This window comes from Salmo trutta, unplaced genomic scaffold (assembly GCF_901001165.1).
Source record: "Salmo trutta unplaced genomic scaffold, fSalTru1.1, whole genome shotgun sequence".
NCBI classification, from domain to species: Eukaryota; Metazoa; Chordata; class Actinopteri; order Salmoniformes; family Salmonidae; genus Salmo; species Salmo trutta.
The window spans coordinates 92-20299 of record NW_021823257.1 but is presented as its reverse complement, the minus strand read 5'-3'; the positions used below and the strand labels follow the sequence as shown (position 1 = coordinate 20299).

The following is a 20208-nucleotide window of genomic DNA, read 5'->3' as shown; positions in this document are numbered from 1 at the left end:
ATAATTAGTAGTTGTAGTAGTATTACTATTATTATTATATTAGTAGCAGTAGTAGTACTAGTATTATTATAATTAGAAGTAGTAGTAGTAGTATTACTATTATTATTATAATTTGTAGTAGTAGTATAACTATATTATTTTTATAATTAGTAGTAGTAGTAGTAGTAGTATTACTATTAGTAGCAGTAGTAGTCGTAGTATTAATATTATTATTATTATTGTTAGTAGTAGTAGTAGTAGTAGTAGTAGTAGTAGTAGTAGTATTACTATTATTAGCAGTAGTAGTAGTAGTGTTACTATTAGTAGTGGTAGTAGTAGTAGTAGTAGTAGTAGTAGTGTTACTAGTAGTAGTAGTAGTAGTAGTATTACTGTTAGTCGTATTACTAGTATTACTATTAGTAGTAGTAGCAGTAGTAATATTACTATTAGTAGTAGTAGTAGTAGTAGTAGTTGTAGTAGTAGCAGTATTACTATTAGTAGCAGTAGTAGTATTACTATTGGTAGCAGTATTGGTATTACTATTAGTAGTAGTAGTAGTAGTAGTAGTAGTAGTAGTAGTAGTAGTAGTAGTAGTGTTACTATTATATTATAATTAGTAGTAGTACTAGTATTAGAATTAGTGTTATTATGTGAACATAACTCACTGGTGACCCATCAGTCCAGGCGTAGCCAGCATTTGGATCCTGAGCACTCAGGCCGATCCAGGAAGTCCCACCATCGCTACGGTATCTAAAACATTATATCACATTATTACCATGGCTACGGTGTCCAAAACAATACTATATAATCACCATGGCTACAGTGTCCAAAACAATACTATATTATCACTATGGTTATGGTATCCAGAACAATACTATCTTATCACCATGCCTACGGTATCCAAAACAATATTATATTATCACCATGGCTACGGTATCCAAAACAATACTATATTATCACCATGGCTACAGTATCCAAAACAATACTATATTATCACCATGGCAGGGAATACAATTTCTATCAGTGTGAGTTAGCAGTATTACATTATTGGTTTGTCTGGGGCCCCACTTAGTGGACCTTGTTTGAGAAAACTGGAAGAACGTGGAAATAGAACTGTCATATACTGTAACAAACATGTTACTAAACCTTTATAGGTAACAATTATGTTACTAAACCTTTATAGGTAACAAACATGTTAATAAACCTTTATAGGTAACAAACATGTTACTAAACCTTTATAGGTAACAAACATGTTAATAAACCTTTATAGGTAACAAACATGTTACTAAACCTTTATAGGTAACAAATATGTAACTTAACCTTTATAGGTTGACTCTATGGATCCTAGAATAAGTCCTGTCGAAGATTTTTGGGGGTCTGGAATCGTTGCTAATCGATAAAGGTGTGTGTTGGAATATCTGAGTGTTTAAGTGAGGTTGTTTGAAGAACTTACACATGATGCATAGACTGGAGGTCCGTAGAGCTGTGTATGCTGAGTAGGTCTCCTCCAATCACCCTGCAGAAGTCCCGAGCCTCAAACCAGGTCTTCTTATCTGCCTGAGGCCCTGTAAAGAACTGGACCAGACAGACAACCTATTCAGTGCACTACTTTAGACCAGAGCCCTATGGGGTAGTGCACTACTTTAGACCAGAGCCCTATGGGGTAGTGCACTACTTTAGACCAGAGCCCTATGGGTAGTGCACTACTTTAGACCAGAACCCTATGGGGTAGTGCACTACTTTAGACCAGAGCCCTATGTGCAGTGCACTACTTTTGACCAGAGCCCCATGGGCACCACACAGGGAAAAGACTGTCATTTAAGACACAGACTGTCTCTGGATCCTGATCTGTTACAGTGAGGAAGAGATCCTTATTCTACAGACTGTCTCTGGATCCTGATCTGTTACAGTTAGGAAGAGATCCTTATACTACAGACTGTCTCTGGATCCTGATCTGTTACAGTTAGGAAGAGATCCTTATACTACAGACTGTCTCTGGATCATGATCTGTTACAGTGAGGAAGAGATCCTTATTCTACAGACTGTCTCTGGATCCTGATCTCTTACAGTTAGGAAGATAAATTATTCTACAGACTGTCTCTGGATCATGATCTGTTACAGTTAGGAAGAGATCCTTATTCTACAGACTGTCTCTGGATCATGATCTGTTACAGTGAGGAAGAGATCCTTATTCTACAGACTGTCTCTGGATCCTGATCTGTTACAGTTAGGAAGAGATCCTTCTTCTACAGACTGTCTCTGGATCATGATCTGTTACAGTTAGGAAGAGATCCTTAAAACCTGTTAGGGCTAGGGGGCAGTATTTGCACGGCCGGATAAAAAAACGTACCCGATTTAATCTGGTTACTACTCCTGCCCAGTAACTAGAATATGCATATGATTGTTTGATTTGGATAGAAAACACCCTAAAGTTTCTAAAACTGTTTGAATGGTGTCTGTGAGTATCACAGAACTCATATGGCAGTCAAAACCCTGAGACAAATCCTGACAGGAAACTGAAATCTGATGTGTGGATATCACTTCAAACATTTGCCATTGAAACACACAGGGGCTTGTGATTCATTTAGCACGTCCTATGGCTTCCACTAGATGTCCCCAGTCTTTACAAAGTGGTTTGAGTCTCCTACTATCAAAATTGACTGAAAGAGAGGATGTTTATCTTGGTCACAGGGGATGGGCCATTACCATTGTGACGTCGGCGCCCATGGGTACTCTCCCTTTTCGAAACGTTTTGAAAGACAATGCAACCGTCCCAATGGAATATTATTGATGCCCTGGTTGAAAAAGCCCCTAAAGATTTATGTTATACAACGTTTGACATGTTTGAACGAACTTAAATATATTTTCTTTGCTCATTCCTGACGACAAGTCAGACGCACACGATATATTTTCACTAGCCTTCGGAGCGCGCTAACACTATTGGGACATAAATTATTAACTTTTTGAACAAAACTACATTTGTTATGGACCTGAGATTCCTAGAAGTGCCTTCTGATAAAGATATCAAAGGTAAGGGATTATTTACAATAGTATTTTTGATGGTTGATCGTTCCAAGATGGCTCCAACATTTATAGCCTAGACTATTTTTCTGGGCATACCACGTCGTTTATTGCAAAGTGTGATTTCCCAGTAAAGTTATTTTTAAATCTGGCAAAGAGATGGCATGTTAATCTATAAGTCTTTGAATGACAATATTACATTTTAACAATGTTTTCGAATAGTAATTTGTAAATTGTAGCGCTGATTCATCGGTCGGAAGCATTTGAGGGAAAAGATTTCTGAACGTCATGCTCCGATGTAAAATGCTGTTTTTATATATATAAAAATTAACTTTATCGAACAAAAAAATGCATGTGCTGTGTAACATGAGATGTCCCTAGGAGTGCCATCTGAATGAAGGTTGTCAAAGGGTTAGTGCTGACATTTAGCTGTGTTTTGGGTATTTGTGATGCATGCTAGTTGCTTTGAAAATGGCTGTGTGATTATTTCTGGCTGGGGTACTCCTGCTGACATAATCTAATGTTTTGCTTTTGCTGTAAAGCCTTTTTGAAATCGGAAAACGTGGTTCGATTCAGGAGAGGTGTATCTATAAAACGGTGTAAAAATAGTCATATGTTTGAGAAATTGAAGTTATAGCATTTATGAGGTTTTTGCATTTAGCGCGACGCGATTCCACTGGCTGTTGATTAGGGTGGAACGCAAGCGTCCCACTGGCCCAGACAGGTTAAGTGATGAACAAACCAGGTCATTATCCTAAATGACTTAGAACCTATGTAGATCCGTTGGTAGGACATGGTGCTTGCAAGACCAGGATAGTGGGGTTTGATTCCCGAGACCATCCATACTGTAAAATGTACGCATGCATGACTGTGGATAAAAACGTCTCCTAAATGGCAGATATTATTATTATTTTGTTATATTGTAGAACCTTGCTGTATAGATGTCAAATGAGAAGAACAACATTAAAACGTCTTCGGGATCGGTGTACCTTCCACGGGACGGTTGAGCTAACGTAGGCTAATACGATTAGCATGAGGTTTTGAGTAACAAGAAAATTTCCCAGGATATAGACATATCTGATATTGGCAGAAAGCTTAAATTCTTGTTAATCTAACTGTACTGTCCAAGTTACAGTAGCTATTACAGTGAAATACTACCATGCTATTGTTTGAGGAGAGTGCACAATTTTGAACATGAAAAGTTATAATAACAAATTAGGCACATTTGGGGCATGTCTTGAATTTTTAACAGAAATGCTATGGTTCTTTGGATCAGTCTAAAACTTTACATACACTGATGCCATCTAGTGTACAAAATCTAAATTGCACCTGGGCTGGAATAATAAATTATGGCATTTCTCTTGCATTTCAAAGACAATGGTACAAAAAATACAAAAGAACTGGTTAGGTTTTTCTTTGTATTATCTTTTACCAGAACTAATGTGTTATATTCTCCTTCATTAATTTCACATTTCCATAAACTTCAAAGTGTTTCCTTTCAAATGGTACCAGTAATATGCATATCCTTGGTTCAGGGCCTGAGCTACAGGCTGTTAGCCTGGGTTAGTCATTGTAGGAGAAAATAAAATAAGGGTCTAATCTTTAAGAGGTTTTAACTTCTCCAGAGTTTGTTACTACAGTCATAATACATATTAGTTTCATTCTAAGTTATGTCTACCTTAAAGCAGAAGTCCCGAGACCCCACAGGATACCAGCCCTCATGGCACCTCGGAGGGACAGTTGTGATTGGTTCTGTTGTTGGCCCCGCTCCTTCTGCCAGGTGTTTACAGATATACTTCTCCTGATTGGTGCAGCTCAGCACATCCCATAATCCAGCTAGAGTCCCTGTTGTCATGGCCACACAACCCTGTCTACTGCCTGAGTCAAAGTTGATGCAAAGAGAGAACACAAATACAGAGCAAAATTCAGGTTCACAGCTAAGAGCACCTATAAGCATGTTCAATGATATTCAGTTATATAGAACAGTAGTATGAGACTCCTACTATAGAACTGTAGTGAGACTCCTACTATAGAACTGTAGTGAGGACTCCTACTATAGAACTGTAGTCAGACTCCTACTATAGAACTGTAGTCAGGCTCCTACTATAGAACTGTAGTATGAGACTCGCTACTATAGAACTGTAGTGAGACTCCTACTATAGAACTGTAGTCAGACTCCTACTATAGAACTGTAGTCAGACTCCTACTATAGAGCTGTAGTCAGGCTACTACTCCTTCATAGACAGTCTTGTATCTAAACATCACCATTCACCTTCTCCCCAAAGAATTACAACAGGTTTGATATTATATAAATATGCTACATTATCGTTATATAATATTGTAATGAAACAGATAGGGAGAGTAAGCTTATCCTCAGTGGTCGGTGAACCCTCAACTCTCTGGCCCTGCACTCCATCGACTCCCCCAAGAAAGCATGCTCCCTTGTGGGAGTTGATGAACATGCTTCTAAACACATGGTCACTACAATATATAGTATTATTATATCTCTATAGTTGTCCCTTACCTGGCATCTGTGTGTTCCAGTGGGTGAATCTGACCCTGTTGCTGTTCATCCAGGTGAAGTCGTCGATGTGGTTCTGGTTGGAGAGTCCGATCCAGAAGTGTTGCTCTGGCCTGGACCCAACCAGGCTGATCAGGAAAGCATTATCCACCCTGGACACATTATTATTAAAACATTATCATTATAACATTATCCACCCTGGACACGTTATTATTAAAACATTATCATTATAACATTATCCACCCTGGACACGTTATTATTAAAACATTATCATTATAACATTATCCACCCTAGACACGTTATTATTAAGAGACATTATCATTATAACATTATCCACCCTGGACACATTATCGTGGAACATTATCATGTCACGTGATCATGGATCATTATCATGGATCATTATAATGGATCATTATCATGTCACGTGGTCATGGATTGTCACGTCCTGGCCAGTATATAAGGTTAATTGTTTGTAGTTTGGTCAGGGCGTGACAGAGGGTATTTGTTTGATGTGGTTCAGGGTGGTGTGTTTGATTTTAGGGTGTTGGTTTTAGTTATTCCGGGTGTTGGTTTATGTTTAGGTATTTCTATGTGGAGTCTAGTATGTGTGTTTCTATGTTGGTTAATTGGGGTTGGGACTCTCAGTTGAAGGCAGGTGTTGTCTATCTGCCTTTGATTGAGAGTCCCATATATAAGGGTGTGTTTGTGATTTGTGGGTGATTGTTCTGTGTTCAGCCCTAGGCTTTGCCAGACTGTTTGTGGTTGTTAGCTCGTTCTCGTTTCGTTTTGTTATTTTTTGTACGTTCATTGTTGATAGTAAATAAAAGCCAAAATGAGCATACACGTACCTGCTGCATTTTGGTCCTCATTCACCGACGACAACCGTGACAGAATCACCCACCAAACCACGACCAAGCAGCAGAGGAACGAGCAGACGGCGTTCGAGGAGGACAAACGAGAGAAGTGGACTTGGGAAGAAATTCTGGACGGGGCCGGACCTTGGCATCAGGCTGGGGATTATCAGCGCCCGCAGTGGGAAATTGAGGCAGCCAAGGCGGAGAGGCGATGGTACGAGGCCAGAGACGCGCTGAGGGAGAAGCACGAGAGGCACCCCCAAGAATTTTTTGGGGGGGGGCACATGGGTAGTTTGGCTAGGCGAAGGAAGAGCCGGAAGCCAGCTACCCGTGGTTATATGGAGGAGCGTATGAGGTGGGGAGCGCCATGTTTTGCTGAGAAGCGCACTCTCTCACCCATACGCACGCACAGTCCGGTGCGAGTTATTCCAGCCCCTCGCAGGTGCCGTGCTAGAGCGGGCATCCAGCCTGGTAGGAGGATGCCTGCGCAGCGCATCTGGTCGCCGGTACACCTCCGAGGACCAGGCTACCCAACTCCCGCTCTACGCACGGCTACCATCAAGCCCCTGCACAGCCCAGTCTGCCCTGTACGAGCACTCCGCTCGTGCAGGGCTACTAGTTCCATCGAGCCAAGGCGGGTTGTGCAGTAGTAAGATCTAGACCGGCTGTGCGCCTCCATAGCCCTGGGTTTCCAGCTCCTGTCTCTCGTGCGGACCCGGAAGTGCGTCCACCCGTCCGACTCGTCCTGTTCCCGCTCCCCTCACTAAACGGCAAGTGCATAAACCCAGCCTCGCCAGTCAACAGTCGTCGGAGCTGCCCGCCAGTCAACAGTCGCCGGAGCTGCCCGCCAGTCAACAGTCGCCGGAGCTGCCCGCCAGTCAACAGTCGCCGGAGCTGCCCGCCAGTCAACAGTCGCCGGAGCTGCCCGCCAGTCAACAGTCGCCGGAGCTGCCCGCCAGTCAACAGTCGTCGGAGCTGCCCGCCAGTCAACAGTCGCCGGAGTGGCCAGACTGCCCTGAACTGCCGGAGTGGCCAGACTGCGCTGAACTGCCGGAGTGGCCAGACTGCGCTGAACTGCCGGAGTGGCCAGACTGCGCTGAACTGCCGGAGTGGCCAGACTGCGCTGAACTGCCGGAGTGGCCAGACTGCCCAGACTGCCCAGACTGCCCAGACTGCCCAGACTGCCCAGACTGCCCCGAACTGCCCCGACTGCCTGGAATGGCCAGAACCTGAGCCGCCTCCAATATAGGTGGGTTGGGGAGGGGGGGTGTAGCACAGTGCCGTCGTTGACGGCAGCCACCCTCCCTTCCCTCCCTTTAGTAAGGGGGAATTTTTCTTTTGGGTATTGTTTGGGGGTATTTATTTATTATTATTTTTTTGTTTTTTTAAGGTGCTTCTGGGGTAGCACCTTTAAGGGGGGGGTACTGTCACGTCCTGGCCAGTATATAAGGTTAATTGTTTGTAGTTTGGTCAGGGCGTGACAGAGGGTATTTGTTTGATGTGGTTCAGGGTGGTGTGTTTGATTTTAGGGTGTTGGTTTTAGTAATTCCGGGTGTTGGTTTATGTTTAGGTATTTCTATGTGGAGTCTAGTATGTGTGTTTCTATGTTGGTTAATTGGGGTTGGGACTCTCGGTTGAAGGCAGGTGTTGTCTATCTGCCTTTGATTGAGAGTCCCATATATAAGGGTGTGTTTGTGTTTGTGATTTGTGGGTGATTGTTCTGTGTTCAGCCCTAGGCTTTGCCAGACTGTTTGTGGTTGTTAGCTCGTTCTCGTTTCGTTTGTTATTTTTTGTACGTTCATTGTTGATAGTAAATAAAAGTCAAAATGAGCATACACGTACCTGCTGCGTATTGGTCTACCTTTTCTGATGACGATTTCGCACTATCGTCGGAAGACGAAGTCGACAACCGTGACATGGATCATTATCATGGATCATTATCGTGGCATCATGTCATGTGATCATGGATCATTATTATGGATCATTATCATGGATCATTATCCACCCTGGACACATTATCATTATGACATTATTGAAACATTATGGTTAAAGGTATATTTTACTCAAAAACTATATTTTAGCAGTTTGTCCTTTAGTCCACAGTGCCCCAAAATGGTGTCAGCAGCCGAGGGTTCAAGATGGAGCACTTTCAGTATAGAGCAAAAACTGTGATTACATAACAGTGGACCCAATAAGAAAAAACTATGCATTTGTTTTTGAGTAGAACATTATTTTAAACATTATAATGGAACTTTGTCCACCCGGAACTCATGATCATTAGACAATGTATTATCTAGACAAATTAATCTAGTCCACATTACTGATATAGAGAAGTACATCCCGGTTTCTCTCTTACCTGCTAGAAACATCTGCCAGATATGACTGTGAGCTCTTGCATGTCTCTTTGGCCTCATCAAAGGTCTTGATCTCTGGGCCCACAAAGTAGCAGTAGGAGCCGTGCCTGGTCCAATGCTTCAGAGAGACAAACAGGGTCAGAAACAGCTGTTAGACTGTAGAGCTGTTCTAGGTGTAAGGCTGGTTATGTATCACATCAACACCATTATCCCAGAAATCCTAAACCCACTCCAATTTGCATACCAGACCCAACAGATCCACAGATGACGCAATCTCTATTGCACTCCACACTGCCCTTTCCCACCTGGACAAAAGGAACACCTATGTGAGAATGTTATTAATTGACTACAGCTCAGCGTTCAACACCATAGTGCCCTCAAAGCTCATCACTAAGCTAAGGACCCTGGGACTAAACACCTCCCTCTGCAACTGGATCCTGGACTTCCTGACGGGCCGCCCGCAGGTGGTAAGGGTAGGTAACAACACATCTGCCACGCTGATCCTCAACACGGGGGCCCCTCAGGGGTGCATGCGCAATCCCCTCCTGTCCTCCCAGTTCACTCATGACTGCAAGGGCAAGTACGACTCCAACATCCTCATTAAGTTTGCCGACAAAACAACAGTGGTAGGCCTGATCACCGACAACGATGAGACAGCCTATAGGGAGGAGGTCAGAGACCTGGCAGTATGGTGCCAGGACAACAACCTCTCCCTCAACGTGATCAAGACAAAGGAGATGATCGTGGACTACAGGAAAAGGAGCGAGCACCACGCCCCCATTATCGTCGACGGGGCTGTAGTGGAGCAGGTTGAGAGCTTCAAGTTCCTTGGTGTCCACATTACCAACAAACTATCACGGTCCAAGCACACCAAGACAGTCGTGAAGAGGGAATGACAATGCCTATTCCCCCTCAGGAGACTGAGAAAATTTGGCATGGATCCTCAGATCCTCAAAAAGTCCTACAGATGCACCATCGAGAGCATTCTGACTGGTTGCGTCACCGCCTGGTATGGCAGCTGCTCGGCCTCCGACCGCAAGGCACTACAGAGGGTAGTGCGTACGGCCCAGTACATCACTGGGGCCAAGCTTCCTGCCATCCAGGACTTCTATACCAGGCGGTGTCAGAGGAAGGCCCTAAAAATTACCAAAGACTCCAGCCACCCTAGTCATAGACTGTTCTCTCTGTTAACCAAATGCTACCTAGACTATTTGCATTGACCTACCCCACCCCCCCCCCGGTTTTCCCCATTTTTACGCTGCTGCTTCTCTCTGTTTATTATCTATGGTATAGTCCCTTTACCTCTACCTACTGTATATGTACATATTCCCTCAATTAACTCGACTAACCTGTACCCCCACACATTGACTCTGTACCAGTACCCCCTGTATATAGTCTCATTACTAACCTGTCTGGGCTAGGGGGCAGTATTTTCACGGCCGGATAAAAAACGTATCCAATTTAAACTGGTTACTACTCTTGCCCAGAAACGAGGATATGCATATTATTTAGATTTGGATAGAAAACACTCTAAAGTTTCTAAAACTGTTTGAATGGTGTCTGTGAGTATAACAGAACTCATATGGCAGGCAAAAACCTGAGAAGATTCCATGCAGGAAGTGGCCTGTCTGACAATTTGTAGTCCTTCTGTTGCATCTCTATCGAAATTACAGCATCTGTGCTGCTACGTGACACTTTCTAAGGCTTCCATTGGCTCTCTAAAGCATTCAAAAAGCGGAATGACGCGTCTCCTGTCTCTGGGCAAAGTACAGAAGCAGAGTTTGTAAGTGGTCTGCCTGGGGACAGTAAGACTGGAGATGCGCATTCACAAGACCTCACCATTTTTTTCTTTCACTCTTTGAATGAATACAACATTGTCCGGTTGGAATATTATCGCTATTTTACAAGAAAAATAGCATAAAATAGATTTTAAACGGCGTTTGACATGCTTCTAAGTATGGTAAAGGAATATTTTGAAATTTTTGGTCACGAAATGTGCTCGCGCGTTACCCTTCGGATAGTGAACTGAACACGAACAAAACTGAGGTATTTGGACATAACTATGGATTATTTGGAACCAAAACAACATTTGTTGTTGAAGTAGAAGTCCTGGGAGTGCATTCTGACGAAGAACAGCAAAGGTAATCCAATTTTTCTAATAGAAATTCTGAGTTTAGGTTGCCCCAAACTTGGTGGGTGTCAAATTAGCTAGCCGTGATGGCCAAGCTATGTACTCAGAATATTGCAAAATGTGCTTTCGCCGAAAAGCTATTTTAAAATCTGACATAGCTGTCACGTCCTGGCCAGTATAAGGTTAATTGTTTTTGTAGTTTGGTCAGGGCGTGGCAGAGGTATTCGTTTTATGTGGTTCGGGGTGGTGTGTTTTGGTGAAGGGTCATTTGGTTTAAGTATTTCGGGGTTTTTGGGCGCTGTTTGGTTTTCAGTTATTCTATGTCTAGTCTAGTATGTCTGTTTCTATGTCTGGTTAATTGGGGTTGGGACTCTCAGTTGAAGGCAGGTGTTGTCTATCTGCCTTTGATTGAGAGTCCCATATAGGAGGGTGTGTTTGTTAGGTGTGGGTGATTGTTCTGTGTTCAGCCCTAGGCTTTGCCATACTGTTTGTTGTTCGTTCGTTTTCGTTTTTGTGTTTTGTTGTTTTGGAGTGTTCTTTTGATAGTAAAATAAAAGTCAAAATGAGCATACACGTACCTGCTGCGTATTGGTCTACCTTTTCTGATGACGATTTCGCACTATCGTCAGAAGACGAAGACAACCGTGACAATAGCGTTTGCATAAAGGAGTTCTGTATCTATAATTCTTAAATAATTCTTATGTATTTTGTCAACGTTTATCATGAGTAATTTAGTAAATTCACCGGAAGTTTTCGGTGGGTATGCTAGTTCTGAACATCACATGCTAATGTAAAAAGCTTGTTTTTGATATAAATATGAACTTGATTGAACAAAGCATGCATGTATTGTATAACATAATGTCCTAGGAGTGTCATATGATGAATATCATCAAAGGTTAGTGCTGCATTTAGCTGTGATTTGGGTTTTTGTGACATATATGCTTGCTTTGAAAATGGCTGTGTGATTATTTGCGTCTATGTACTCTCCCACCGAGCCCAGAGAGGTTAACTGGTGCCTCCGCACCTTGACTCTGTACCAGTACCCCCTGTATATAGCCTCATTAACTTTATTTTATTGTTGCTCATAAATTATTATTATTTTTTTTCATTTTCGTTTAAAAAAATGTATTTGTATTTATTTATTTATTTATTGTTTACTTCAGTTTATTTAGTAAATACTTAACACTTATTTTTTCTTAAAACTGCATTGTTGGTTAATCGTTTCATTGTCTACACCTGTTGTATTCGGTGCACGTGACAAATAACATTTGATTTGATTAGATTTTTGATGTAAATGTTGATTATCTATCTACCTGCCCAGGGACTACAGTTGACAACTAGCTAGCTGACTAAATCTGGCACATTTACAGAATGTTTTTTCTACTTTATTCAGACACTTGGAAACAGAGGTGGAGAAGTGGGAGTGACATCAGGAAGGCTTGAATCGAGGCTTGAACCTCAGTCTCCGGTGCGGAGAGCCATATATGTGGCTATTCCGGAGAACATCAGCGCTATAGAGCATGACCTCTGCTCCCCTGGCTGAACTCTGCTCCCGCTGGCTGAACTCTGCTCCGCTGGCTGAACTCTGCTCTCCCTGGCTGAACTCTGCTCCCCCTGGCTGAACTCTGCTCCCCCTGGCTGAACTCTGCTCCCCCTGGCTGAACTCTGCTCCCCCTGGCTGAACTCTGCTCCCCCTGGCTGAACTCTGCTCCCCTGGCTGAAAGCTGCTCCCCCTGGCTGTCCACTCACCGGTTTGCAGCCTGGGTAAGTATCCACCTGGTCCCCTGAGGGTTTGGAGGTAGATTTCTTCATACAGATGAAACCATGCTGGTTCTCACACACCTGGGTAGCCCACCTGCCCTGCTGCAAGACAGACACAGTCACACAGGACACCGTCAAGGAGGGAGAGGTTGGTGTGGTTGTGAATGGGTAGTTTGGGTTAGGGTTAGGGAGTGTTAGGGCCAGGTTTAGGGAGTGTTAGGGCCAGGGTTAGGGAGTGTTAGGGCCAGGGTTAGGGGGTGTTATGGTTAAGGGGTGTTAGGGTTAGGGGGTGTTATGGTTAGGGGGTGTTAGGGCCAGGGTTAGGGCGTGTTAGGGCCAGGGGATGACAGGGTTAGGGATGTTAGGGTTAGGGAGTGTTAGGGTTAGGGAGGGTTAGGGAGTGTTAGGGTTAGGGGTGTTAGGGTTAGGGGGTGTTAGGGTTAACTGTATCTATAATTCTTAAAATAATTGTTATGTATTTTGTCAACGTTTATGATGCGTAATTTAGTGAATTCACCGGAAGTTTTCGGTGGGAATACATTTTCTGAACATCACACGCCAATTTAAAAAGCTGTTTTTTGATATAAATATGAACTTGATGGAACAAAACATGCATGTATTGTATAACATAATGTCCTAGGAGTGTCATCTGATGAAGATCATCAAAGGTTAGTGCTTCATTTAGCTGTGTTTTGGGTTTTGTGACATATATACTTGCTTGGAAAATGGCTGTGATTATTTTTGGCTATGTACTCTCCTAACATAATCTAATGTTTTGCTTTCACTGTAAAGTCTTTTTGAAATCGGACAATGTGGTTAGAATAACGAGAGTCTTATCTTTAAAATTGTGTAAAATAGAGGTTTTTGTATTTCGCGCCACGCTGTTCCACTGGCTGTCTATGGGCTAGCCCATAGAGGTTAGCAGACGCTCTTATCCAGAGCGACTTACAGCAGTGAATGCGTACATTTCATTAAAAATGTTTTTACGTACTGGTCCCCCGTGGGAATCTAACCCACAACCCTGGCCTTGCAAACACCATGCTCTACCAACTGAGCCACACGGGACCTGCTAGGTTGAATCCCCAAGCTGACAAGGTAAAAATCTTTCGTTCTGCCCCTGGTAGGCCGTCATTGTAAATAAGAATTTGTTTTTAACTGACTTACCTAGTTAAATAAAGGTTAAACAAAATAAAAATAGGAGTTGTTAGGGTTAGGGGGTGTGAGGGTTAGGGTTAGGGGCATGGTTAGGGGGTGTAAGGGTTAGGGTCAGTGTGGAGGGGGGATGATGGTACCATACCTCTCCCCTGACCAGGACACAGTTGCCCCCCATTGGCATGGCTTCCTCCCACCTGGTGAAGGTGACAGCGGATTGGTCGCTCCAGTCAAACAGTAGTGACGTCTTGACATCGTTCATCCCGATCCACAGCTCGTCAGCGGCCGCTGGGACAGAGGAAGAGAGGTGGGAGAGATGGAGTTAGCCTTTTCACTGGCTGTCTAACGTGTGAGCGTATCTGTGTTTCACTGACCATATCCCAGCTGTGACATCACAAAGCTGTGCTGCTCAATGTTGTGGATGCTGGCCAGGTCGCCTCCGTCCTTCCGACATTCCGTCTGAGCCTCTGTCCAGGTCTTCTTAGTACGCTGGAGGAGGAAGCACCTGGCAGCGTAGGGAATCCACGGACTGGAGCAGAAACCTGTCTCTTCTGTTGATCACCAACACAGGGAAACACATTGTAGAAATAAAAGAAATACACCGCCCATAATAAACAAAATAATACAAAAATGAGCTGGACTAAAAAGGACTGAACATAATTAAAAAAAACTGTACAAGATTGAAATGGACTAGACTAGACTGGACTAAAATGGACTGAACATAATTAAAACAAACTGTACAAGATTGAAAGGACTATATTGGATTAAAATGGACTGAACATAATTAAAACAAAATGTACAAGATTGAAATGGACGAGACTAGACTGGATTAAAATGGACTGAACATAATTAAAACAAACTGTACAAGATTGAAATGAAAACTAGACTGGATTAAAATGGACTGGACTGGATAAAATTGTGTAGTGAGGTCTTTCTGACAGACCTACCTGGGTGAACGGGGGGTGTAGGTGGGTCTTTCTGACAGATGTAGCCATGTTTCTTGGAGCACAAGGAGCTCTGCCAGTAGGACTGCTGAGCTGGGTCAACCAGTCCACACATCTGACCAGGATCAGAGAGAGGGTGACCTACAGACAAACAACAACAACAGCTATGTCACTACATCTGAAGACTAACAGCTATGTCACTACATCTGAAGACTAACAGCTATGTCACTACATCTGAAGACTAACAGCTATGTCACTACATCTGAAGACTAACAGCTATGTCACTACACCTGAAGACTAACAGCTATGTCAATACATCTGAAGACTAACAGCTATGTCACTACATCTGAAGACTAACAGCTATGTCACTCCATCTGAAGACAGAAATAGTAACATTAACAAATGTTTAATGTTCTCACCAGAGTCCCATTTAAAATCCCAAAGGGTTCACCTGGTCCCCTATATAGAGTAACTGTCCCTGGTCCCCTATATAGAGTAACTGACCCTGGTCCCCTATATAGAGTAACTGACCCTCGTCCCCTATGTAGAGTAACTGACCCTGGTCCCCTATATAGAGTAACTGACCCTGGTCCCCTATATAGTGTAACTGACCCTGGTCCCCTATATAGAGTAACAGTCCCTGGTCCCCTATATAGAGTAACTGACCCTGGTCCCCTATATAGAGTAACTGAACCTGGTCCCCTATATAGTGTAACTGACCCTGGTCCCCTATATAGAGTAACTGACCCTGGTCCTTTTCCCCTATATAGAGTAACTGACCCTGGTCCCCTATATAGTAACTGAACCTGGTACATTTCCCCTATATAGTGTAACTGACCCTCGTCCCCTATTTAGAGTAACTGACCCTCGTCCCCTATATAGAGTAACTGACCCTGGTCCTTTTCCCTTATATAGAGTAACTGACCCTGGTCCTTTTCCCCTATATAGAGTAACTGACCCTGGTCCACTATATAGAGTAACTGACCCTGGTCCTTTTCCCCAATATAGAGTAACTGACCCTGGTCCCCTATATAGTGTAACTGACCCTGGTCCCCTATATAGTGTAACTGACCCTGGTCCCCTATATAGAGTAACTGACCCTGGTCCCCTATATAGAGTAACTGACCCTGGTCCCCTATATAGTGTAACTGACCCTGGTCCCCTATATAGAGTAACTGACCCTGGTCCCCTATATAGAGTAACTGACCCTGGTCCTTTTCCCCTATATAGAGTAACTGACCCTGGTCCCCTATATAGAGTAACTGACCCTGGTCCTTTTCCCCTATATAGTGTAACTGACCCTGGTCCCCTATATAGTGTAACTGACCCTGGTCCTTTTCCCCTATATAGAGTAACTGACCCTGGTCCCCTATATAGAGTAACTGACCCTGGTCCTTTTCCCCTATATAGAGTAACTGACCCTGGTCCCCTATATAGTGTAACTGACCCTGGTCCCCTAGATAGAGTAACTGACCCTGGTCCTTTTCCCCTATATAGAGTAACTGACCCTGGTCCCCTGTATAGAGTAACTGACCCTGGTCCTTTTCCCCTATATAGAGTAACAGACCCTGGTCCCCTATATAGAGTAACTGACCCTGGTCCCTTTCCCCTATATAGAGTAACTGACCCTGGTCCCCTATATAGAGCAACTGACCCTGGTCCCTTTCCCCTATATAGAGTAACTGACCCTGGTCCCCTATATAGAGTAACTGACCCTGGTCCCCTATAGAGTAACTGACCCTGTTCCCTTATATAGAGTAACTGACCCTGGTCCCCTATATAGTGTAACTGACCCTGGTCGTTTTCCCCTATATAGTGTAGTAACTGACCCTGGTCCCCTATATAGAGTAACTGACCCTGGTCCCCTATATAGAGTAACTGACCCTGGTCCCCTATATAGAGTAACTGACCCTGGTCCCCTATATAGTGTAACTGACCCTGGTCCCCTATATAGAGTAACTGACCCTGGTCCCCTATATAGAGTAACTGACCCTGGTCCCCTATATAGTGTAACTGACCCTGGTCCTTTTCCCCTATATAGAGTAACTGACCCTGGTCCTTTTCCCCTATATAGTGTAACTGACCCTGGTCCCCTATATAGAGTAACTGACCCTGGTCCCCTATATAGTGTAACTGACCCTGGTCCTTTTCCCCTATATAGAGTAACTGACCTTGGTCCTTTTCCCCTATATAGAGTAACTGACCCTGGTCCTTTTCCCCTATATAGTGTAACTGACCCTGGTCCCCTATATAGAGTAACTGACCCTGGTCCTTTTCCCTATATAGTGTAACTGACCCTGGTTCCCAATATAGAGTAACTGACCCTGGTCCCCTATATAGAGTAACTGACCCTGGTCCCCTATATAGAGTAACTGACCCTGGTCCCCAATATAGAGTAACTGACCCTGGTCCCCTATATAGAGTAACTGACCCTGGTCCCCTATATAGAGTAACTGACCCTGGTCCCCTATATAGAGTAACTGACCCTGGTCCCCTATATAGAGTAACTGACCCTGGTCCCCTATATAGAGTAACTGACCCTGGTCCCCCATATAGAGTATCTGACCCTGGTCCCCTATATAGAGTAACTGACCCTGTCCCCTATATAGAGTAACTGACCTGGTTCCCTATAGTGTAACTGACCCTGGTCCCCTATATAGGTAAATGACCCTGGTCCCCTATACAGAGTAACTGACCCTGGTACCCTATATAGAGTAACTGACCCGGTCCCCTATATAGAGTAACTGACCCTGGTCCCCTATATAGTGTAACTGACTCCTGGTCCTTTTGCCCCTATATAGAGTAACTGACCCTGGTCCCCTATATAGAGTAACTGACCCTGATCCCCTATAATAGAGTAACTGACCCTGTCCCCTATATAGAGTATCTGACCCTGGTCCCCTATAGAGTAACTGACCCTGGTCCCCTATATAGTGTAACTGACCCTGGTCCCCTATATAGAGTAACTGACCCTGGTCCCCTATATAGAGTAACTAACCCTGGTCCCTATATAGAGTAACTGACCCTGGTCCCCTATATAGAGTAACTAACCCTGTCTCCTATATAGTGTAACTGACCCTGGTCCCCTATATAGAGTAAACTGACCCTGGTCCCCTATATAGAGTAACTGACCCTGGTCCCCTATATAGAGTAACTGACCCTGGTCCTTTTCCCCTATATAGAGTAACTGACCCTGGTCCTTTTCCTCTATATAGTGTAACTGACCCTGGTCCCCTATATAGAGTAACTGCCCCTGGTCCTTTTCCCTATATAGTGTAACTGACCCTGGTCCCCAATATAGAGTAACTGACCCTGGTCCCCTATATAGAGTAACTGACCCTGGTCCCCTATATAGAGTAACTGACCCTGGTCCCCTATATAGAGTAACTGACCCTGGTCCCCTATATAGAGTAACTGACCCTGGTCCCCTATATAGAGTAACTGACCCTGGTCCCCTATATAGAGTAACTGACCCTGGTACCCTATATAGAGTATCTGACCCTGGTCCCCTATATAGAGTAACTGACCCTGGTCCCCTATATAGTGTAACTGACCTGGTCCTTTTTCTCCTATATAGAGTAACTGACCCTGGTCCCCTATATGAGTAACTGACCCTGGTCCCCTATATAGAGTAACTGACCCTGGTCCCCTATATAGAGTAACTGACCCTGATCCCCTATATAGAGTAACTGACCCTGGTCCCCTATATAGAGTAACTGACCCTGGTCCCCTATATAGAGTAACTGACCCTGGTCCCCTATATAGTGTAACTGACCCTGGTCCCCTATATAGAGTAACTGACCCTGGTTCCCCTATATAGGAGTAAACTGACCCTGGTCCCCTATATATAGAGTAACTGACCCTGGTCCCCTATATAGAGTAACTGACCCTGGTCCCCCTATATAGAGTAACTGACCCTGGTCCCCTATATAGAGTAACTGACCCTGGTCCCCTATATAGAGTAAACTGACCCTGGTCCCCTATATAGAGTAAGTAAACTGACCCTGGTCCCCTATATAGAGTAACTGACCCTGGTCCCCTATATAGAGTAACTGACCCTGGTCCCCTATAGAGTAACTGACCCTGGTCCCCTATATAGAGTAACTGACCCTGGTCCCCTATATAAGTAACTGACCCTGGTCCAACGTAGTGCAGCATGAAGGGAATAGTGTGGAGGTGAGGACTCACCAGAGTCCCAGCGGAAGTAGCGTAGAGGCTTCCCACTGATCCACTGCCACCCACTGTCCTCTTCCAGAGCATTCAGCCCCGTCCACAGTGGAGCACCCTGTCTACCATACAGGCCTGTGTGTGTGTGTGAGTGTGTGAGTGTGTGAGTGTGTGAGTGTGTGAGTGTGAGTGTGTGTGTCTTGTATAAGACAAGGAGATAAAGTTGCATATGACATAAATAGTCCATGTACACAAATCACACTGGTACATGAACAGTACACAAATAACACACTGGTACATGAACAGTACACAAACACACTGGTACATGAACAGTACACTAATAAACACACTGGTACATGAACAGTACAACAACACACTGGTACACTGAACAGTACACAAAATAACACACTAGTACATGAAACAGTACACAACACCACTGGTACATGAACAGTACACAATAAACACACTGGTACATGAACATTACACAAAATAAACACACCTAGTACATGAACAGTACACAAACACACACTTGGTACATGAACAGTACACAATATAAACACACTGGTACATGACGTACACTAATAAACACACTGGTACATGAACAGTACACTAATAACACACTGGTACATGAACTGTACACACAAATAAACACACTAGTCCATGAACATACACTAATAAACACACTAGTACTATGAACAGTACACAACACACTGGTACATGAACAGTGCACTAATAAACACACTGGTACATGAACAGTACACAAATAAACACTCTAGCTCCATGAACAGTACACTAATAAACACACTAGTACATGAACAGCACACAAACACACTGGTACATGAACAGCACACTAATAAACACATTAGTCCATGAACAGTACACTAATAAACACACTAGTCCATGAACAGTACACTAATAAACACACTGGTACATGAACAGTACACAAATAAACACACTAGTACATGAACAGTACACTAATAAACCTACTGGTACATGAACAGTACACTAATAAACACACTGGTACATGAACAGTACACTAATAAACACACTGGTACATGAACAGTACACAAATAAACACACTAGTACATGAACAGTACACTAATAAACCTACTGGTACATGAACAGTACACTAATAAACACACTGGTACATGAACAGTACACTAATAAACACACTGTACATGAACAGTACACAAATAAACACACTAGTACATGAACAGTACACTAATAAACACACTGGTACATGAACAGTACACTAATAAACACACTGGTACATGAACAGTACACAAATAAACACACTAGTACATGAACAGTACACTAATAAACC

At 43.5% G+C, this 20208-nt stretch overlaps 1 pseudogene; it reads right to left on the bottom strand.

Moving 5' to 3' along the window:
• Window positions 1–19026, bottom strand: part of LOC115189918 (macrophage mannose receptor 1-like) — a 44467-nt pseudogene extending 25441 nt beyond the window's left edge.
• Window positions 19027–20208: the final 1182 nt, after the last annotated feature.